Source organism: Sorex fumeus, unplaced genomic scaffold (assembly GCF_029834395.1).
Source record: "Sorex fumeus unplaced genomic scaffold, SorFum_2.1 ptg000155l, whole genome shotgun sequence".
NCBI lineage: Eukaryota > Metazoa > Chordata > Mammalia > Eulipotyphla > Soricidae > Sorex > Sorex fumeus.
Window position 1 is genome coordinate 1,784,101 of NW_026606212.1, and position 20,957 is coordinate 1,805,057.

The 20,957-nt window shown below is 48.0% G+C and overlaps 1 pseudogene; it reads right to left on the minus strand.

Annotated features, from left to right (window-relative positions):
* Positions 1-20,806, minus strand: part of LOC130016483 (GPN-loop GTPase 3-like) — a 36,347-nt pseudogene extending 15,541 nt beyond the window's left edge.
* Between the last annotated feature and the right edge of the window lie 151 nt (positions 20,807-20,957).

A 20,957-nucleotide genomic window follows, 5' to 3' on the forward strand; every position in this document is an offset into this window, starting at 1 on the left:
TGGGCCAAGACTTTTCTAAACTTGATTGTTTCAATCTCATTCCTATGGGAGGCCTGTGTAGATGCAGGTCAAACAGCAGGGAGGAACTCAGAAGGGGGGGATGGGGGGGAAGCAGCGCTTCTGGAGCTGAGCCTTTGTGGTTCTCCCTCAGCAGAGCAGCCCACAGGAGAGAGAGACGCTCCCTCCGCAGAGCAGCCCACAGGAGAGAAAGAAGATCTTCTACATATCCTCTGGGTCCAGTTCCTCTGAAGAAAGTCTGGAATCAGCCAGCACCAAGCACAGCCAGACACCATCTAAGCAGAAAGTTGAGATTGGCCAAGGATTGTCAACTCCCCAAAGAGCACCGCGTTCAGTGCCTTGGCCTTACACATATGGCAGAGAACGAGACTCAGAGCACCAGAAGAAAACGGGTAAGAACCAAGGGGTGTGTGTATATGCACAAGTAAATGGGGAATGGGAAAAGGCCCACCTAGAGGTGTCCTGGGGGCTAGTGTGGGAAAGGAGAGTCACAGGCCGGAGAGCCCATTGCGGGGAGGCCTCCACAGGAAATCCCCGTGAGGTGGGCCCATGGTCTCCGCTTCCTGCTGGGCTCCCTGTTGGGGTCACCTTTGGAGAATCCATGGAAGGAGCCATCTGGGTGACCTTTTCTCTTATTGATTCTTTAGCTCCAGCTCTGAAAGCATACTTGGCTCCGTGTCGAAGGACAGCGCCGTCAATGATCTCTCCAGTACCAGCTGCACGGCCACCCGCTGTGGCAACATTGGACCAGTTCCCAGAGGACCTAGCATGGTTACAACTGGAAGAAGCCCAGGGTCTCACATCAGTGTCTCTCTCTGGAGACCCTCCCACCAATGAGTATCTTGCCTCGGTATATTTTATGATTTTTATTCTTTGTTTTTTACTTTCTCTGTTATATTTTCATTTAAATAAATTGTGATTGCTACTCTTCACAAGCATCCAGTTGCATTTTTTTCTTTTTCTTTTTTTGGTTTTGGGGTCACACCCGGAGAGCACAGGTGTTACTCCTGCCTCTTCACTCAGGAATTGCTCCTGGCGGCGCTTGGTGGACCATATGGGATGTTGGGAATCGAACCCAGGTCTGCTGCGTGCAAGGCAAACACCCTACCTACTGTGCTATCACTCCAGCCCCGCATCCAGTTGCATTGTAACAAACTTCTCATTTGTTCTGGCATTCTTGAAAATATTCATCTAACATAGAAGACGATTCATCTTCATGTTCCTGATATAAATAAAACACAAAATAGAAAATACATTGATTTCTCTGCAGACCCAGTGTGTATTTACCTACTGTTCAGGCAATGCTCTATAATCCTCAGTAGTAGTGCTAATAGATATTCATGAACAAAATTGGGGCAAACGAGACAACACAGGGGGTGGGGCACCACCCTGAACAGGGGGCACAAAGCACCATCAGGTTCTGGAGCATAAAAGGCAGCAAATGCGCAACCAGGGTTTTGGTTACTCTTTGTTTTTTTTGGTTTTGAGTTCTTGAGCCACACCCAGAGATCAGCCAGAACGGGCCAGGTTCTTGCTGCCCACGAGACTTTAACTTAAGGAGCTGCTTAAATCAAACAGGAGGGCAGAGGTGTTCAGGGCAATCCTGGCTCTGTGCTCAGGGACCAGACATGAAATGGGGAACTGACCCAGCATCAGCCCAGGGGAGGCAGAGAATGGTCTTTCCCTCTGCGCCGTTCTCTGGCCCTGGCAAATCTAAAAGGTAAAAGGTAAAGGCCCTCCCGTTGATCGTCGATTTGCTCGAGCGGGCCCAGTAACGTCTCCATTGGAGACGTTGTTGTTACTGTGTCTGGCATATCGAATACTCTCGGTTGCTTGCCGGGCTCTCCTGGATGGGCGGAGAAATGGAACTCTGGTCGGCCATGTTGGCCGCGTGTAAGGCGAACGCCCTACCCGCTGTGCTATCGCTCCAGCCCTCGGCAAATCTAAATCGTCAGAAATTACCTTGGGTTCTTTGAATTCCAAGTCTTCTCCGTACTGAATGGCAAAATCAATATGCTGTAATACAATGTTCATGCTTTCTTCATCTGACTGATCCTAAGGCAAAAATTGGACCATGCTGTAGTCATCAATCTACAAATTAGAGATTTCAGAAAGGTCATTCAACTGACGCTTGAGTGTGAACATTGGTAGTCTAATTAAAAATACCATCTATGCCTGTACAGGGAGGAGCAGACAGAACAACAGCAAATCAGCATTAATTTTTTTATGACCTCTGACCTATTGGAACACTAGTAACATTACAACATTACTTAACAAAAGACTTTTTTTTTAATTTTTGGGTTATAACTGGTGATGCACAGGGGTTACTCCTGGTTCATGTACTCAGGAATAACTCCTGGTGGTTCTCAGGGGACTTATGGGATGCTAGGAATCAAACCCGGCTCGGACCCATGCAACGCAAACGCCCTACCTGCTGTGCTATCACTCCTGCCCGACCAGAAACTGAGACTTCTTTTAAAGTAATTTATCTGCATTCAAGCACCACTGAAAATTTCAAAAGGGTACACGCAATTCTGATGTGCCAAGTGGCCAGGAAAAAAAGACATTGCAGAATTTCTCTGCTGTGGAACGAAAGAGCTAGTACACCGAAGTGGGCGCTTGCCTTACACGTAGGCAAGGGATGCACCCAGGTTCGATCCCCCACATCCCGTATGCTCCCTGAGCCCACCAGGAATGATTTCTGGAGGCACAGCCAAGAATAAACTCTGACCACTGCTCAGTGTGGCCTCCTGCCCTCTCTGCTACAACCAATGACAACTTTTTTCAGAGGTGAGGGGAGGCCACATCCAGACAACGTTGGTGGCGACCATATGGTGCCAGAGATGAACCCTGGGCCCCTTGTGTGCAAAGTCTGTGGTGCTGCCCACTGAGCTCTCTCCGTACGTCTATACTAACTTCGAAGCAGACAGCCCACTGCTCTCAACATGCTGCTCCCCTAAAAAGATATGTACTGGTCTGTGCCGTCCATATGGTGGCCACTGCCTGGGGGTGTGTAAGCATGTGACAATACAATTAAGAAAAATATGGGTCTAGGGGGGTTCGCGGGAGGGGATGAAGAGCTACGACAGGGGTTACAAATGGCCTACACCCCGCACACCTCAGTTTGAACACCCAGCACCACATATGGTCCACCAGGCACAAGGGAGAAACAGCCCCTGAGCACCAACGGGTGTGGCCCCCAAACCTTAAAAACAACCCACAACAACCCCAAACACTTGCAAAACTCATCAGCCCAGGGATTAGCACAGCGCTTGATTCTTGGCACCAGATGGCATCCTAAGCATTGCTGGGTACAGCCAGGAAGGAACCAATACTGCTGGTACGGCCCTCTGGGCCCTAGCACTGACCACTACTAGCCTGGTGGGCCAATAATCAGAGTGCCCCCTAGGCCCCCCAGCACAGGAGGCCCGCACCCCCAACCACCAAAAATTGTAAAAATACAAAGTCTTACCAGCCCACATATGGCGTTAGTTAATTTCCGCTGGAGGGGCGGAGGAATGGAACCTGGCTCGGGCAGGCTGGATGTGCACAAGGGAAATGCCCTACCGCTGTGCTGTCGCTCCAGCCTATGGCCATACCACCCTGAACGTGCCCGATCTCATCTTGTCTGGTATATTAATTTAACAAACATAAGTTTAAAGTCACTCCTGGGTATAGTTCAGGAACTGTTAACAATTAAACTATTATGACTAAAGGTATTTGTACTCTGCTTGTGCCGGAGACTGAAAAATCAAGGACAGGTATAGTTTCAAACCTTGAACGACTCCACCATGAATTGAGAATCAACAAGAAACACTCCACAGACTCGGAACTCCCACTGTTCCAGCTGCTGAACCAGCTGTTTCATCACGGGCAGGTTTGTGTACAACTCGATCTGACCGACAAGAACACAAGCTTATTATAAACATAAAATACATTCAACCCTCAATTATGGGAAAAAACTTTCCCCATAAACTGTCTTTGGGGGCTTGAGAGATAGTATAGAAGGTGGGAACTTGCCTTGCACACAGCCAACCTGGGTTCAATCCCATAGGGTCCCTTGAGCACAGCCAGGAGTAATTCCTGAGCACAGGACCTAGGAGTAACCCCTGAGTATCATCAGGTACGGCACCCATGGTCCCCCCAAAACTTTTTTAAAGGAAGTCAATCCCTACAAGTAATATATTCAATTTTGCTTGTTTTAAGCCACACGTGGGGATGCTTGAGGGTCTCTCCGAAACTGCTGGGAGGTCTCGAAGCTACTCAGAGTCCTACATGCAAGGCCTACTACATGCAAAACCTACTACATGCAAGGCCCACTACATGTAAAGCATGTCCCCAGCACACTATATCTCTAGGTCCTATACTATATTCAATTTTGTTTTTTTTTTGGGGGGGGGACAACCTGATAGTGCTCAGGGCTTATTCCTGATTCTGTGCTCAGGGATGACTGTTGACAGACTCCAGTAACCATATAGGGTAGCAGGGATCACCTTAGCTGTGTTCAAGGCAAGTGCCCTACCCACTGTAGTATCTCTCTGGCTCCCCCAATATTTTTTTTTTTCATTTTGGGTCACACCTGGTGATGCGCAGGGGTTACTCCTGGCACTGCACTCAGGAATTACTCCTGGCAGTGCTCGGGGGACCATATGGGATGCTGGGGTTCCTGGTCAGCCGCATGCAAGGCAAACGCCCAACCCATTGTTCTATCACACCTGCTCCCCTGCCCCCCCCCAAATTTTTTAGCAACTCTGGGTGCACATGTACGTAAAAGGGGCATACAAAGAAAATATACTGTCATCATCATCACTGTTCTCCTGTTGTTCATCGATTTGCTCGAGCAGGCCCATTAAAATCTCCATTGTAACAATTGTTACTGTATTTGACATATTGAATATGTCAAAGGGAGCTTGCCAGGCTCTGCTGTGCAGGTGAGATACTCTTCGGTAGCCTGCCGGGCTCTCCAAGAGGGGTGGAGGAATCAAACTCCAGTCGGCCATGTTGGCTGGTTGCACGAAAATTATTAAAAATGATTTTAAAAAGGGCTGCAGTGATAGCACAGCGGTAAGGGCATTTGCCATGCTCACAGCCGGCCCAGCAAACCGGGTTCAACTCCTCTGCCCCTCTCGGATAGCCCAGCAAGCTACCGAGAGTATATTGCCCACATGGCAAAGCCTGTCAAGCTACCTGCGACGTATTCAATATGAAAAACACAGTAACAAGTCTCAGGATGGAGAAGTTACTGGGCCTGCTCAAGCAAATCAATGAACAACTAGAGGACAGTCACAGGGATTTCATTTATTTATTTATTTATTTATTTATTATTTTTGCATTTTGGGTCACACCCAGAGATGCTCAGGGTTTATTCCTGGCTCTGCACTCAGGAACCACTCCTGGTGGTGCTCAGGGGACCATATGGGATGCTGGGATTCGAACCTGGGTTGGGCACGTGCAAGGCAAACGCCCCACCCGCTGTGCTATCGCAATGATCCAGCCCCAACAATGACAGATTTTAAAACAAATTTTTATTCTCTTACTTTGAGGGGAGGAACTTTGGACCAAACCCACTGGGATTCTGGGAGGATTCCTGACTCTGTACTAAAAATAACTCCTGGCAGTGCTTGGGGGATCCTATCTGGTACCAGGGATCCAAACTTGGGCTGGCAGAAAGTAAGGCAAGGGCTTTAGCTGCTGTACTATGGCCCTAAAAAACAAACAAACAAAAAATCTTGGTTTTGGCCAATACCTACTAGTATTCATTGACCCATATATGGTGCCAAGGACTGAACCTGTGTCTGCCGCAGCATCCTACCCATCCTTCTGTCTCTCTGGCTCTAAAGCAAACCTTTCAAGAGCTGCATAACCGAAGCTGGAGTGATAGCACAGCAGGTAGGGCGTTTGCGTTGCACACGGCCGACCCGGGTTCGATTCCCAGCATCCCATATGGTCCCCTGAGCACTGCCAGGAGTGATTCCTGAGTGCAAAGTCAGGAGTAATTCCTGAGTATCACCAGGTGTGACCCGTAAAGCAAAAAAAAAAAAAAAAAGCTGCATGACCTGGTACCCAAGAAACAACAGACTGAGCATATGTTCTGCATGCAGAAAGCCTGAGTTCAGTTCCCAGCATGCTTTGGTCCCCCAGAAGGGCTGGGAGCTACCTCCTGATAACAGTTAGGAAGAGCCCCAGCCTCTAGCACCTCTGGATGTGGCCCCCAAACAGAAGAAAACAAACAGATGTTCCACAGCCCCTCATGGGATGACAGTTCACTGTCCAAGAATCTGGGGTAAAAGTAAATGAGATGCTAATTTCACTTTCTCCCACCAAGGACAGAACTGGACAACACAGGGAAGGTGACAATCTAATTACTGAGCTACCTGGACAGTCAAAAAGGATGTAGTCATCCTCGACATGGCCAAGGCAGTTCTCCAGCCACTCAAAGTTATTGGCAAAGCACTCCATGCAAAACACCAGTCCTCCATTGGGACCGAAGCGCAGGGAGCCGTCCTCCATCACATCATCCACCTCGATCAGTTCCCGGATGTCTGCAAAGAATAAACAGGAAATGAGTGCCCATTCCAAAATATTTACATTCATTAGTAATTACTACTGTGACAGTATCCAGAGAAACTGAACAGGGGTTAGAAAGAAAAAACAAAAGACCTAAACAGGGGCCAGAGGAATAGAACAGTGGGTAAGGCGCTTGCCTTGCATGTGGACAACCCACGTTCAATCCTTGGCACCTCATATAGTTCCTCAGCTTCACCAGGAGTGATCCCGGAGCAGAGAGCCAGAAGTGCAGAACACAGCTGGGTGTGGCCCAAACCCCACCCCACCCATCAAGAAAAGAAAAAAAAAACAACAACTAAATAAATAATAGTAGTCAAGGGAATCCCACTCTCAAGTAATGATGCATTACAGTCTCCCAGGTAGACTTAAACCAGAAACACAAGGGACAGTACTCTTAGAAGGCTAGTAGTTGTACTTATAAATGATAAGGGCAGGGCACACACCCTGGAGTGACAGCAGTATCAGCAGCAAACTCTGAGCACCACCAGATGCGGCCCCAAAACAAAACAAAAGGCCAAAGAGACAAGAAGGATTTAGGCCCAGTTCAAATTCCACCCCCACGTAAGCCCTGCAGGAGCAGAGCCAGTAGCGACCCCCAACAGTTAAACCAAATGCTTCAATTCTTGTTCTGTATTTTGACCTCTTTCTTCCTTTGGTTTTGCAACCACAGCTGGTGGTCAGGGGCATCCCGAAACTTGCTCTACATCCCTCTAAGTTAGCTCCTTGGCCTCTGATTTTTTTTTCTCCCCCTTTGGCCTCCCAGGCAGAGTTCAGGAGGCCCAGGGGCCAGAGACCAAACGCCAGCGCCCAAAAATGAGATGATCACCTGGAGGGTCTTAGGGGCTACAGGACTTCGGTACCCAACAGTGCTCAGGGGGCCCTGCAGTGCTGGGCATTAAAACAGCATCCTGTGTGTGCCAATTATTTGCTCCTAAACCCTCTACGGGTAAGGCGTTTGCTTGCACGCAGCCAACATGGCCGACCCGAGTTCGATTCCTCCGCCCCTCTCGGAGAGCCCGGCAAGCTACCGAGAGTATTCGATATGCCAGACACAGTAACAACAAAGTCTCCAATGGAGACGTTACTGGGCCCGCTCGAGCAAATCGACGATCAACGGGAGGGCCTTTACCTTTACCTTTTACCTTTACCTTTAAACCCTCTACTATCTTCCTGGCCTCCACACTTAATTTTGTGCCAAGATGTTAAGGAATAACACTACAGACTTAGGAAATATTCTCAGACTCAGAGGAAGCAAGAGTTGGGAATGACTTTTTCCTGCACACTCTCATGTACCTTTTGCATTCTGAATACTGTGCATATAAAATATCTGTTCTAAAACAAGTGAAGTGGGGCTGGAGCGATAGCACAGCGGGTAGGGTGTTTGCCTTGCACGCGGCCCAACCCGGGTTCAATTCCCAGCATCCCATATGGTTCCCTGAGCACAGCCAGGAGTAATTCCTCAGTGCATGAACCAGGAGTAACCCCTGTGCATTGCTGAGTGTGACCCAAAAAGCAAAATAAAATAAAATAAAATAAAAGAGGTGAAGCAAGGGACAGGGCAAGGAGGGATAGTACAGTGGATAGAGCGTTCGCCTTGCACACTGTCGATGAGGGTTCAATCCCCGGCATGCATATGGTCTCCCCAAGCGCCACCAAAGGTTATTCCTGAGTGCAGAGCCAGGACTCACTCCTGAGCATCAAGAAAAACAAGGGCCAGATAGAGTTAAGGTGCTTGCCTTGCTTGCATGCAGCCAACTTGAGTTCAATCCCCTCTGACCTAAGAATTCAAATTGAGGCCTGTGACATCTCACTTTTTATTAAGAGAAACAAAGGGAACTGTCACAAGCACATCAATAAGTGGATGCTAACACATGATGTTCTATCTTCTGCTGTCTACCCTGAAAGCGGGGATCAGTCTGAACAAAGTTTTCAGCTTCTGTGCCTCCCCAGAAGCAGTGGGCAGCACTCACTGCCTCAGGGCCCCCAAGGAGAGGGAAGGCTGCTCCCGGGACTCACCAGCCATCACATTTTAGTTGAAATGCTCTGCTGCGAGATCTAAGTTCACCACCTGGACAGAACGGCCGAGGGCTTCACAGGGCTGGACCATGGTGGCACAGTAGGTGCTCTGTGGACCGGGAGACAGGAGGGGACAGAGCTTCAGGCAGACCCAACACCACCAGACGAACCCCCACAGCCCCTGGTCAGTGTCTGCTGAGGCCCAAACTAAGCCTTAGTCCCCCAAGAAATGGACTGAAACCAGGGGAAAGACCCAACCTCGGGCTGGGCCTCAGGGAACTGCATGCAGTGCAGATTCAGCCCTACTGTGGCCACACTGACCTTGGGCCAGCGGCCTCTTCCTGGCCAGTGTCCTTATCCCCGGCAGCTGGTTCTCCTCACTGCTATCAGGTGTGCTAAGTATGACTGAAAGGGAAGATTTCTCCCCCGCCCTTGATTTGGGGGCCACAGCCAGCGGTATTCAGAGGGGCCTACATCGTTTGGAGATCGAACCCAGATTGGGTGTGTGCAAGGCCCTGCATGCTCAACCTTTCTGGATTCTATTTCCCTTTAAAAATGAGAATAGGGTCTGGAACATAACACCGTGGGTAGGGCGTTTGCCTTGCACTCAGCTGACCCAGTTTCGATTCCCACTTTATCAAATAAAAAAAAATTGGGGGTTGGAGCGATAAGACAGCGGGCAGGGCGTTTACCTTGAAATTGGCCAGCCAGGTTCGATTCCCAGGATCCCCTGTGTTCCTCTGAGCCCCACCAGGAGTCACATCACTGGGTGTGACCCAAAAAGCAATAATAATAATAATAATAATAATTTTTAAAAATGAGGGTGGTAGGGAATAAGTTATTGCGCACTAAACACTCTCTGCTCTTCCCCCAGAGCCCCGGCCCCCCGTCCCCCCACCAACTCCCATTTTCTTTTCTTTTCTTAAATTTAATTTCAGTTTTAATGTTTTAAATTTTTCCTTTTTTAATATGTTTTTTAAATTTTTTTACTTTTTAATGAATCACTGATAATCACTTGATTATCACACCAAGCTCCCGGGAGAGAACAAGGCAGAGTCTCCTACCCCTTGCCTGACTGTCCTCACCAGGGCCAACAGCAGAAGAGCTCCGGCACCAGGCCAAAGTCATGCTGAGACCACTCTCCACACGCTTGGATGAGCCTCACACATAAAGGAACGGGCAGAGCAATTCAGGTGTGTGGGACCCGGGGCTGAGATCTCCAAGCCTGCATGGAGACACACACCTTCTACAAGATCACTGTCGGTGATTTTAATGCCAAGATAGGACCAAGAAGATCAGCCGACGAACTCCACTTCGGGACTCATGGCCTAGAATGGAATGAACAGGGTGACAGACTGTCTGAGTTCATCACGTCAACCAAGACCATCCATGGTAACTTACAGTTTCAAAAGGCTGAATCTAAATGTTGGACATGGGAGTCTCCTGGTGGACGGTTCCACAGCAAAATTGACCACATCATATTCAATCTTCAGTTTTGCCTAACCGATGTGCTGTTGTCGCAAAATTCCAAATGGGATCGGACCACCGTCTCCTTCGTGTAAAATTCTACCTCACAGAACGGGGAGAAAAGAATGCAAAGTTTAAGAAGAGAACTCCCAGAACAACCACCAAATGGGAGCTCATTGGCTCTGTTGTGGCAACATGGGAAGATGCCATCATTGACACCATTGATGAGGAATACGATCCAATGATTCAGCATCTCTATGATTGTGCGAGGAATGTCAAGAGAGAGATAATAAAAAAAAGAACGCCATTCTTCGAACACTCTTGAACTTATTCGCCAACGTGCCTTGGCACATGCCTCGGGCAACCAAAAAAGAACGTCCGACCTGGCAAAACAGTGTAGAGAAGCGATCAAGGATGACCTCAAAGACCTCAAAGAGAGCAGCGGTGCTGGTAGATGCGGCAGAAGCCGGGAACAGCATTTATAATGCCCGCCTGTCTTTCACCAACTACAAGACCAAGATGACTGCCCTCCGACATCATGATGGATCTATCACATCTTCCACAAGGGCAATGGAAAAGATTATTCATGACTTCGACTCAGATGTCTTTAATAGCCACGCCCACTTGCCCACATCCCAAATTCCACACGATAGATATCTCGTTCCCAATGTTCTCCGTTCCGATATTCAACACACCATCACTTTGGTAAAGAAACAAAGAGCACCTGACCCAGACAAGGTCAGACCTGAGCATCTGCATCAGTATTCATCAATACACTGGCTCGGCTCTTCACACACTACCTATCTGAATGCAAGGCTCCATCCCAATGGAAAACCAGCAAGACTGTACTACTATACAAGAAGGGAGACATCCACGACATTGGCAACCATCACCACACCTGTCTGTTGTCTGTCATCTACAAACTGTTCACATGAGTCATCCAAAATAGGATTGGCAGAACGCTAGATGAAGGACAACCATGTGAACAAGCCGTGTTCCAAAAAGGGTTCAGCACCATTGACCATATCCAAATGATAACTAAGCTCATTGAGGTTTCTCAGGAGTTCAAGATGCCGCTCTCTCTAATGTGCATTGATTTAAAGAAGGCCTTTGATTCTGTTGAGACGGAAGGGGTCATTGAAGCCCTAGCCAATCAGAGCGTACAAACTCAATACATCAGGATCCTCCATGAGCTCTATTATGGATTTACTACTAGGATCTCACCATTCTACAAAGAAGTAATCATCCATGTCAATAGAGGGGTTCGGCAGGGTGATACCATTTCACCAAAACTCTTCACTGCCACCCTCGAGATCATCATGCGATGACTGGAATGGGAAGGAATGGGAGTGAAGACAGATGGTCGGCAAATACACCACCTCCACTTTGCTGATGACCTCGTTCTAATAACACCAAACATCAGCCAAGCGGTACAAATGCTGACCGACTAGGTGAAAAGGAAGCTCAGATAGAGAAGAGAGCACCAAATAAAGGGTGTTGTGAGGACCCTCCCAGGGTGGGAGAAGCATGCTAAAAGTAGTCTATAGACCAAACATGATTGCCACTCAATGCCTCTCTTGCAAAACACAGTACCCAAAAGAAGAGAGAGAGAACAAGGGGGAATGCCCTGCCACAGAGGCAGGGTGGGACAGGGGGGATGGGGGGTGAGAGGTATGCTGGGACCGGTGGTGGAGGAGGATGGGCACTAGGGGAGGGATGGGTACTTGATCATTGTATAACTGAAACCCAAGCACAAAAATTTATATGTCTATAACTGTACCTCATGGTGTTTCACAAAAAAAATAAAATAAAAATTAAAAATTTAAAAAAAAACGGGCTTAGATCTCTGCGTAACACCATGTGCAAAAGTAAGATCAACATGGATTAAAGTCCTCAATATCAGACTGGAATCCATAAGGTACACTGAAGACAAAGTTGGCAAAACCCTCCATGACATTGAAGCTAATGGTATCTTCAAAGATGCCACGCCACTGGCCAAGCAAGTGAAAACAGATAAACAAATGGGACTATCTTAAACTAAGAAGCTTCTGCACCTCAAAAGAAACAGTGACCAAAATACAAAGATAATCTACAGAATGGGAAAGGATGTTCTCCAAATACACATCCGACAAGGGGTTGATATCAAGGATATACAAAGAACTGGTTTGTGTAAACACACAAAAAATAAAAAGGCCGGCGGTCAGGCTGTTTCCCCACTCCAGGAAGGTCGATGGCGATGGTCAGGCGAAGGAAGGAAACGGGGACCAGGCTGGTTGGTCTTAGCAGCCGTTTATTACATGGAAGAGATGTATGTCATGGAGGCCTCAGGAATCCTCAAGCACGTGCACACCTTTGTTCTCTCCGCTTCTGTCCTCAGCCCCATCTTCCCAGATTCTCTGATGCACGTGTCCCCCCAGAGAGCCCTGAAATCTTCCTTATATAGATCATAGTACCTCTAAAGGGGGCAATATAATGAAGTCATCAAAAGGAGTTACAGAAAGAAAATTGAGGCAGCAAACCATACATTGTTTCCTTACATCCCCAGGCCAGTAATCCTGGCCTCACCTTTTCACAAGCTACAAGTATTTAGATTAGCACAACAAAGACCAGTCTGCTAGAGCTTGGAATCTACATCTCCAAAAAAGCAGTCTCATCCAAGCTAGTCAGGACACACAGGAAACTGCTTCTAGGACGTGTTTCTCCTCTCCTTGTCCAACCAACATATAAGCATACATAATATTAATCATTTCGTATGGACACAGTAAGAAATACTTTGAGCTTATAGAATTGCTCTCCTAGGGCCATCTCGATCTCAGACTGCAGTGCTCAGGCCAGATATCTTTCCTATTCCTAGCAGCAGGGCCCTAGTCTTGTCGTTACTTTTGGATCATGACAGCATTTGCCTATGATCAAACTCTTAACTTATAGTTAAGAATCGTGGCACCTTGGCCTGGCCCATCGCAATGCCAGGGTAGCACATAACTTACCAGCTTGCCCTGGTTCCATCCAGTCCCACGTCAGGACCCTGCCCTTGGGGCGCCAGGAAGTGAGGGCAACTGAGGCTCAAGTTGAGAAGGCAGATGCCCAGGAGTGAATAACATTCAAAGCCAATCAATTCCTAAATTACGGAGCATATTAATTAATTGTCTTTCTGTATCTATACAAAAGGACATTGCATTAAAGTAAACTGCTCAAAAGACAAGGAGAGGAGAAAGGCGATATTAACTTACAGTACAGCTTCAGTGTCTAAGAAGGATGAGACCTTAAAAATTGGTTGGGGAAGAGAGCATAGAAGTGGTTACAGACTGACAAAGTAATGGGAGTGACTCGGGAGCACTGTAATGGGTACAATCTGATAAACCTAAGCTTCGTGTACTCCAACACTGGTTGAACTCCACAAGAAGAAAACATCCAGCCCCATCAAAAAGTGGGGCAACGAAGTGAACAGAGACTTTCTCAAAGAAGAAATCCGAATGGCTAAAAGGCACATGAGAAAATGCTCTACATCATCAATCATCAGGGAGATGCAGACCAAAACAACAATGAGGTATCATTTCACACCACAGAGACTGGCCCACATTCAAAAGAACAAAAGCAACGTGTGTTGGCGTGGATGTGGCGAGAAAGGGACCCTCCTTCACTGCTGGTGGGAATGCCAACTGGTTCACCCCTTTTGGAAAACAGTATGGACGACTCTCAAAAAATTAGAAATTGAGCTCCCATTTGACCCAACAATACCACTCCTGGGAATATACCCCAGAGAGGCTAAAAAGTATAGTCAAAGTGACATCTACACTTGTTTGTTCATTGCAGCACTATTTACAATAGCTAGAATATGGAAAAAACCTGAGTGACTGAGAACAGATGACTGGTTAAAGAAACTTTGGTACATCCACACAATGGAGTACTATGTAACAGTTAGAAAAATGAAGTCATGAAATTGACATACAAGTGGTACTACATGGAAAATATTATGCTAAGCGAAATGAGTCAGAAAGAGAGGGACAGACATAGAAAGATTGCATTCATCTGGGTAACATAAAGTAACAAAATAAGAGACTAACACCCAGAATAGCTGTGATAGATACCAGGTTGTTCTCTCCATGGCTGAGCGGCCAGCTGCACACTCTAGGGGAAAAGGCAACTCAGATAGAGAAGGGAGCACCAAATAAAGGGTGCTGGGAAGATCTGCCAAGGATGGGAGATGCCTGCTGAAAGTAGTCTATGGACCGAACATGATTGCCACCCAGTGTCTCTTCTGCAGACCACAGCACCCAAAAGGAGAGCTAGAACAAAAGGGATTGCCCTGCCACAGAGGCAGGGTGGGATGGGCGATGGGGGTGGTAGGGATACCGGGATTGGTGGGGGTGGAGAATGGGCACTGATGGTGGGATGGGTACTCAATCATTGGATAACTGAAACCCAAGCACAACAACTTGTAAGTCTACAACTGTACCTCATGGTGTTACACTAATAAAAGAGACAAAGAGAAAAGACCCTGAATGATCGGTTTAAGGCTCTGCATATTCCTAGAAGGAGCAGATGCCACTGGGCTACGCTAGCACGCAACAGGGATGAATGAAGACGTTACTGGCACCACTCGAGTAAATCGATGAGTAACGGGGTATCAAGTGATCAAGCGATCAAGTGACTTTTAGTCTTTTAATTGTACAAATAATATTCAGTGTAGGAAAACTAAAAGATAAAGGTAAGACAATGATCTTACTTAATTTTCCCAGGTATTCTTCCTTTGGAAAAAAATTGTATGTTATGTTTTGCTCCCCAAAATCAATAAAAATTATCCAATAGCAGCTGTGACCATCAGTGCTAGTTTGTTATATACAAAATTATTTACATTCATTGCAATTTCAACTTCAAAATCTTTTTTGGGAGGAGGAGTACACCTAGTTGTGCCTAGAGCTTAGCCAGAGATCACTCTCGATCACCCTCTGGGGCTCCTGGGACCAAACGCAGTAATGGGGAAGGAACCCAAGCTGGATGCATGCAAGGCAAGCACCCAACCTGCAGTACTAGTTCTATGCCTCCCCAATTCTCACAATCGTATTTGGTGCTATTCATTTCTTTTACTTTGAGGGAAAGGAGGGATTTGGGATCACACAGGGTGGTACCTGGGGTGTACAAGGTGACTTCCATCTCTGGTCTTGGAAGTCACTCCTGACGGATGGTACAGAACGTATGGTGCCGGGAATGGACCTGGGCATCTTGCACTCAAAGGACACACCATCCTTTATATTACGTCTGCAGCCCTGATGCTATTAAAAGATTGCTTTCATTTTAATTTTACTCCATGGCTTTACTCTATGAGGCCAAGCACACAGGCTAGGGGAAAAGGGAGCTCAGATAGAGAAGGGAACACCAAATAAAGGTGTTGGGAGGATCCTCCCAGGATGGGAGAAGCATGCTGAAAGTAGACTATGGAACAAACACTATTGTCACCCATTGGTGTTTTGCAAACCACAACACCCAATAAGAGAGAGAGAACAAAAGGGAATGCCCTGCTACGGTGGCAGGATGAGATAGGAGGAGTGGGGGGTGGGAGGGATACTGGGATGCGTGGTGGTAGGAAATGGGCACTGGTGGAGAGATGGGTATTTGATCATTGTATAATTGAAACCCAAGCACAAAAATTTGTAAGTCTGCAACTGTACCTCACTAATAAAAAAAAATTGCTGCTGTGCATTTGGCCAGACCCCAAAAACTTGGGGCAAAGTTTACCAAGAAAGTAAACGGCCAAAAGTTAGATATGTGGGAAACACACCCACAGAACACCTCCAGTTCAGCTATATAATTGGAGGCATGGCCTCTCTGGTTCCTGATTGAACTGTTTCATGGCCATGATCCCAGAGACTCAGAAACAAATCTCGAAACCCAGGGGCTTTTTGCAGAAATACGTCTGGTCCCTGCAGTAGGTTACCAATGCTGGGCCAATCCAGGTGGGAATAGGTTTCGTGCCTTGGCCTGTTCCCCCGGCGGCCCAGTAGCCGCCATTCTTCAGAGGTCACTGGACAGTCAGGTTTGGGCCCCCAGTGATGAGACACGCAGGGCCTTGCGGGATGGGGGTGGAGGCCGGGCCTGTCCACCCCACCCCATCGAGACCCCAAGTCATCGCCAACGAACGGCCTCTCTGGCTCCTGATAAAGCTGCTTAATGACCATGATCCCAGAGACTCAGAAAGAAACCTCGAAACCCAGTGGCAATTGGCAGAAGTGCGTCCGGACCCCACAGTACCTTACTGTGGCCAGGCCACCCCAGGGAAGAAAGGGTGTTGTCACTCCGCCAGCTCCCTCTTGGCGGCTCGGAAGCCGTCATCCTCCAGAGGCCACTGGACAGTCAGGCTTGGGCCCAAGTGACAAAATTTGTTGGGCCTCGCGGGATGGGGGGAGAGCCAGTCCTGTCCTCTCCACCCCAACAAGACCCCAAGTAATCGCCCATGAACGGCCTCTCTGGCTCCTAATCAAGCTGCTCAATGGCCATGCTTCCAGAGACTCAGGAGCAAATCTCGAAACCCAGTGGCCTTTGGCAGAAATCCATCCACATTAGTGTTAAAATTTCAGGATTTCAAAATCACATGGCCCTACTGCAGCCGCGCAACATCATATGTTATCCATAACCAGCAATAGAACACAAATTGTCTACGGTTGCCTTTTCAGCAAATCTGAGTGTTGGGGTAAAATCTCAAATAATAATGGTGGGTCTGGTGTCGAACTATTGAATGTGATCAAAGTAGAGAGAGAGTAATGTGGAAATCATCTGCCCCACAGGTAGGGGGAGGGTGTGGGATGGCGGTACATTGGGAATTTTGGTAGTGGAGAATGAGCACTGGTGAAGGTACGGGTGTTTCATTGTATGACTGAGACTTAGACCCGAAAGCTTTGCAACTGCTCTCATGGTGATTCAATAAAGAAAATGATAAAAAATGAAAAAAATAGTAAGGTGGAGTTCATTCCCAATTAAATCAGCTAATCAGTGGCTGAATAAATAGCAGTACTCCTAATTAAAAAAAAAAAGGAAAATAAGTTTTTAGCAGCACATTCATTCAAGTGGCTGCTCCCTGCTCTCCCCAGGGCCTTGAGTTCACCACATGAACAGAACTTCTGGGAACAGGGAGAGCACTAGAAGCCAGAGGGGGCTGCACAGAGAGCAAGCCCTGCAGGAGGGCCACAGCTGACCTGTCCTCCCTGTGACGCGTTCGGTGACATCACCGACCTATCTTTGTGATGCAACCAGACATTCTGCAGCCTCCCCAACTGCCCCATACTCATTTCTTGGTTCACTGCGGAAACGCATAGACAGCCAACATGTTTTGCTGCTTACCAAGAAATCGTGGTTGTAAAACCCCCAAGTGTAGGACACAGAAAAGATTCAGAAGCTGGGTGAGGACTCATTGGAGAACTCCTCGGAATTCTTCACGAAGACAGCCGCTAGGTCAGGTCAGCAGGAACTGGCCCGGGCAGCCCAGCACTGATGACCGTGATCAGTCTTCATCACTCCCTGAGTGTGATGGCGCAGAAGCTGTGTGTGTGGAAGAGTGTGCACACCCGTGTTTGAACGTGTTTATCGAAGAGAGTAAATTTGAGTGTGGACTGGAGATTGTGTGTGTGTGTGAGAGTATGTGTATTTGTGTATGTACGTGTGTCTGTGTGTGTGTTGTGAGATCATCTTGAGGACAGCCTGCTCCTAGCAGGTGAGTCATCAAACCTAGCCCCCAAGGCCTGGTCACTGCTCACTGAGCTGGCACTAGGAGGTGCTCTTGGGCCAAGACTTTTCTAAACTTGAATGTTTCCCTGATGTCGCTGTTGTCCCAAAATTTCGAACGGGATCGGACAACTGTCTCCTTCGTGCAAAATTCTACTTCACAGAGCGGGGAGAAAGGGCTGCAAAGTTCAAAAAGAGAACTCCCAGAATGACCACCAACTGGGAACTCTTTGGTACTATTTCGGCAACATGGGAAGATGCCATTGTTGACAACATTGACGAGGAATACGATCGACTGGTTCAGCACCTCCATGAATGTGCGAGGAACGCCAAGAGAGAGATAGCCACAAAAAGTCGCCTATCTTCGAAAACTCTTGAGCTAATTCGCCAGCGTGGTTTGGCGCATGCCTCAGGCAACCGCAAGCTAACGTCCGAGCTTGCAAAGCAGTGCAGAGATGCGATCAAGGAAGACCTCAAAGAGAGAAGAGCAGAAGTACTGGTAGATGCGGCAGAAGCCGGGAAAAGTATTCGTAAGGCCCGCCTGTCCTTCGCCAACTATAAGAGCAAGATGACTGCCCTCCGACGTCCTGATGGATCCATCACATCTTCCAGAACGGCAATGGAGAAGATTATCCATGACTTCTACTCAAATCTCTTCGATAGCCATGTCCACTTGCCAACATACCAAATTCCACAGGATGGGTATGTTGTTCCCAACGTTCTCCCCTCCGAAATCCGACACGCCATTTCGTTGGTAAAGAAACAAACAGCACCCGGCCTGAACACCTGAAGAACCTGCCGTCAGTACTCATCAATACACTGGCTCGGCTCTTCACTCGCTACCTGTCTGAATGCAAGGTTCCGTCCCAATGGAAAATCAGCAGGACCGTACTACTGTTCAAGAAGGGAGACATCCATGACATTGGCAACTATCGCCCGATCTGCCTATTGTCTGTCATCTACAAGTTGTTCACTCGAGTCATCCTGAATAGGATTGGCAGAACATTAGATGAAGGACAACCATGCGAGCAAGCAGGGTTCCGCAAAGGATTCAGCACCATCGACCATATCCACACGATAACCAAGCTTATTGAGGTTTCTCGGGAGTTCAAGATGCCGCTCTGCTTAACGTTCATTGATTTAAAGAAGGCCTTTGATTCTGTTGAGACGGAAGCGGTCATTGAAGCCCTAGCCAATCAGGGCATTCAAGCCCAATACATCAGGATCCTCCGTGAGCTGTATTGCGGATTCACTACCAGGATCTCACCATTCTACAAAGAAGTGATCGTTGATGTCAAGAGAGGGGTGCGGCAGGGTGATACCATTTCACCGAAACTCTTCAGTGCCACCCTCGAGAACATCATGCGACGACTGGAATGGGAAGGAATGGGAGTGAAGATAGATGGTCGGCAGCTACACCACCTCCGCTTTGCTGATGACATTGTTTTAATAACACCAAACATCAGCCAAGCGGCACAAATGCTGGCCGACTTTGACCGTGAGTGTGGAAAGGTAGGACTACAGCTGAATCTTACGAAGACAATGTTTATGAGAAACAGCCTTGTTCCTGACGCCCCATTCGCTCTCAATGGAACGACCATCTCCGAATGCAACAGCTATGTCTACCTAGGTCGAGAGGTCAACATGACAAATGACCTGGCACCCGAGCTGCGCAGGAGGAAGAGAGCGGCTTGGAACGCCTTCAAGAACGTCGAAGAAATAGCTAAGAGGACGAAGAACCTCCAGCTCTGGGCACATCTCTTTGATTCCACTGTTCTTCCTGCATTAACATATGCCTCAGAGACCTGGGCCCTACGCAAACAAGATGAGAACACTATTCAGGTCTCCCAAAGAAGAATAGAAAGAGCTATGCTTGGAATATCACGTTTCACTCAAATGAGAGAACGAATACGGAGTTCTGACATCCGTCGACGATCAAGGATCAGGGACGCTGTCTCATTTGCCAAGGTGTCGAAAATCAGATGGGCTGGTCACGTAATGAGATTTAAAGACGACCGTTGGACTAGAGCTGTTACTGATTGGATTCCACGGGATGTCAAAAGACCGCGTGGCCGCCCACCTACCAGATGGTCAGACTTCTTCGTCAAGATCATGAACGATCGGTTTGAGGCCCTTCATGTTCCCGGAGAGAACAGATGCCATTGGGCTACACTAGCACGCGACAGGGACAAATGGAGACGTTACTGGCGCCCGCTCGAGCAAATCGAAGACTAACGGGAAGTTAAGTGATTAAGTGATTAAGTGATTGTTTCAGTCTCATTCCTTTGGGAGGCCTGTGTAGATGCAGGTCCACCAGCAGAGAGGAACTCAGAAGGGAGGGGGAAGCAGCCCTTCTGGAGCTGAGCCTTTGTGGTTCTCACTCCACAGAGCAGCCCACAGGAGAGAGAGACGCTCCCTCCGCAGAGCAGCCCACAGGAGAGAAAGAAGATCTTCTACATATCCTCTGGGTCCAGTTCCTCTGAAGAAATTCTGGAATCAGCCAGCACCAAACAGAACCAGACACCATCAAAGCAGAAAGTTGAGCTTGGCCTAGAATTGTCAACACCCCAAAGGGCACCGCCTTCAATGCCATGGCCTCACACATATGGCAGAGAACGAGACTCAGAGCACCAGAAGAAAACGGGTAAGAACCAAGGGGTGTGTGTATATGCACAAGTAAAGGGGGAATGGGAAAAGGCCCACCTAGAGGTGTCCTGGGGGCTGGTGTGGGAAAGGAGAGTCACAGGCCGGAGAGCCCATTCTGGGGAGGCCTCCACAGGAAACCCCCGTGAGGTGGGCCCATGGTCTCCCCTTCCTGCTGGGCTCCCTGTTGGGGTCAGCTTTGGAGAATCCATGGAAGGAGCCATCTGGGTGACCTTTTCTCTTATTGATTCTTTAGCTCCAGCTCTGAAAGCATACTTGGCTCCATGTCGAAGGACAGTGCCGTCACTGATCTCTCCAGTACCAGCTGCACGGCCACCCGCTGTGGGAACATTGGACAAGTTCCCAGAGGACCTAGCATGGTTACAACTGGAAGAAGCCCAGGGTCTCACATCAGTGTCTCTGTCTGGAGACCCTCCCCCCAATGAGTATCTTGCCTCGGTATATTTTATGATTTTTATTCTTTGTTTTTACTTTATCTGTTATATTTTCATTTAAATAAATTGTGATTG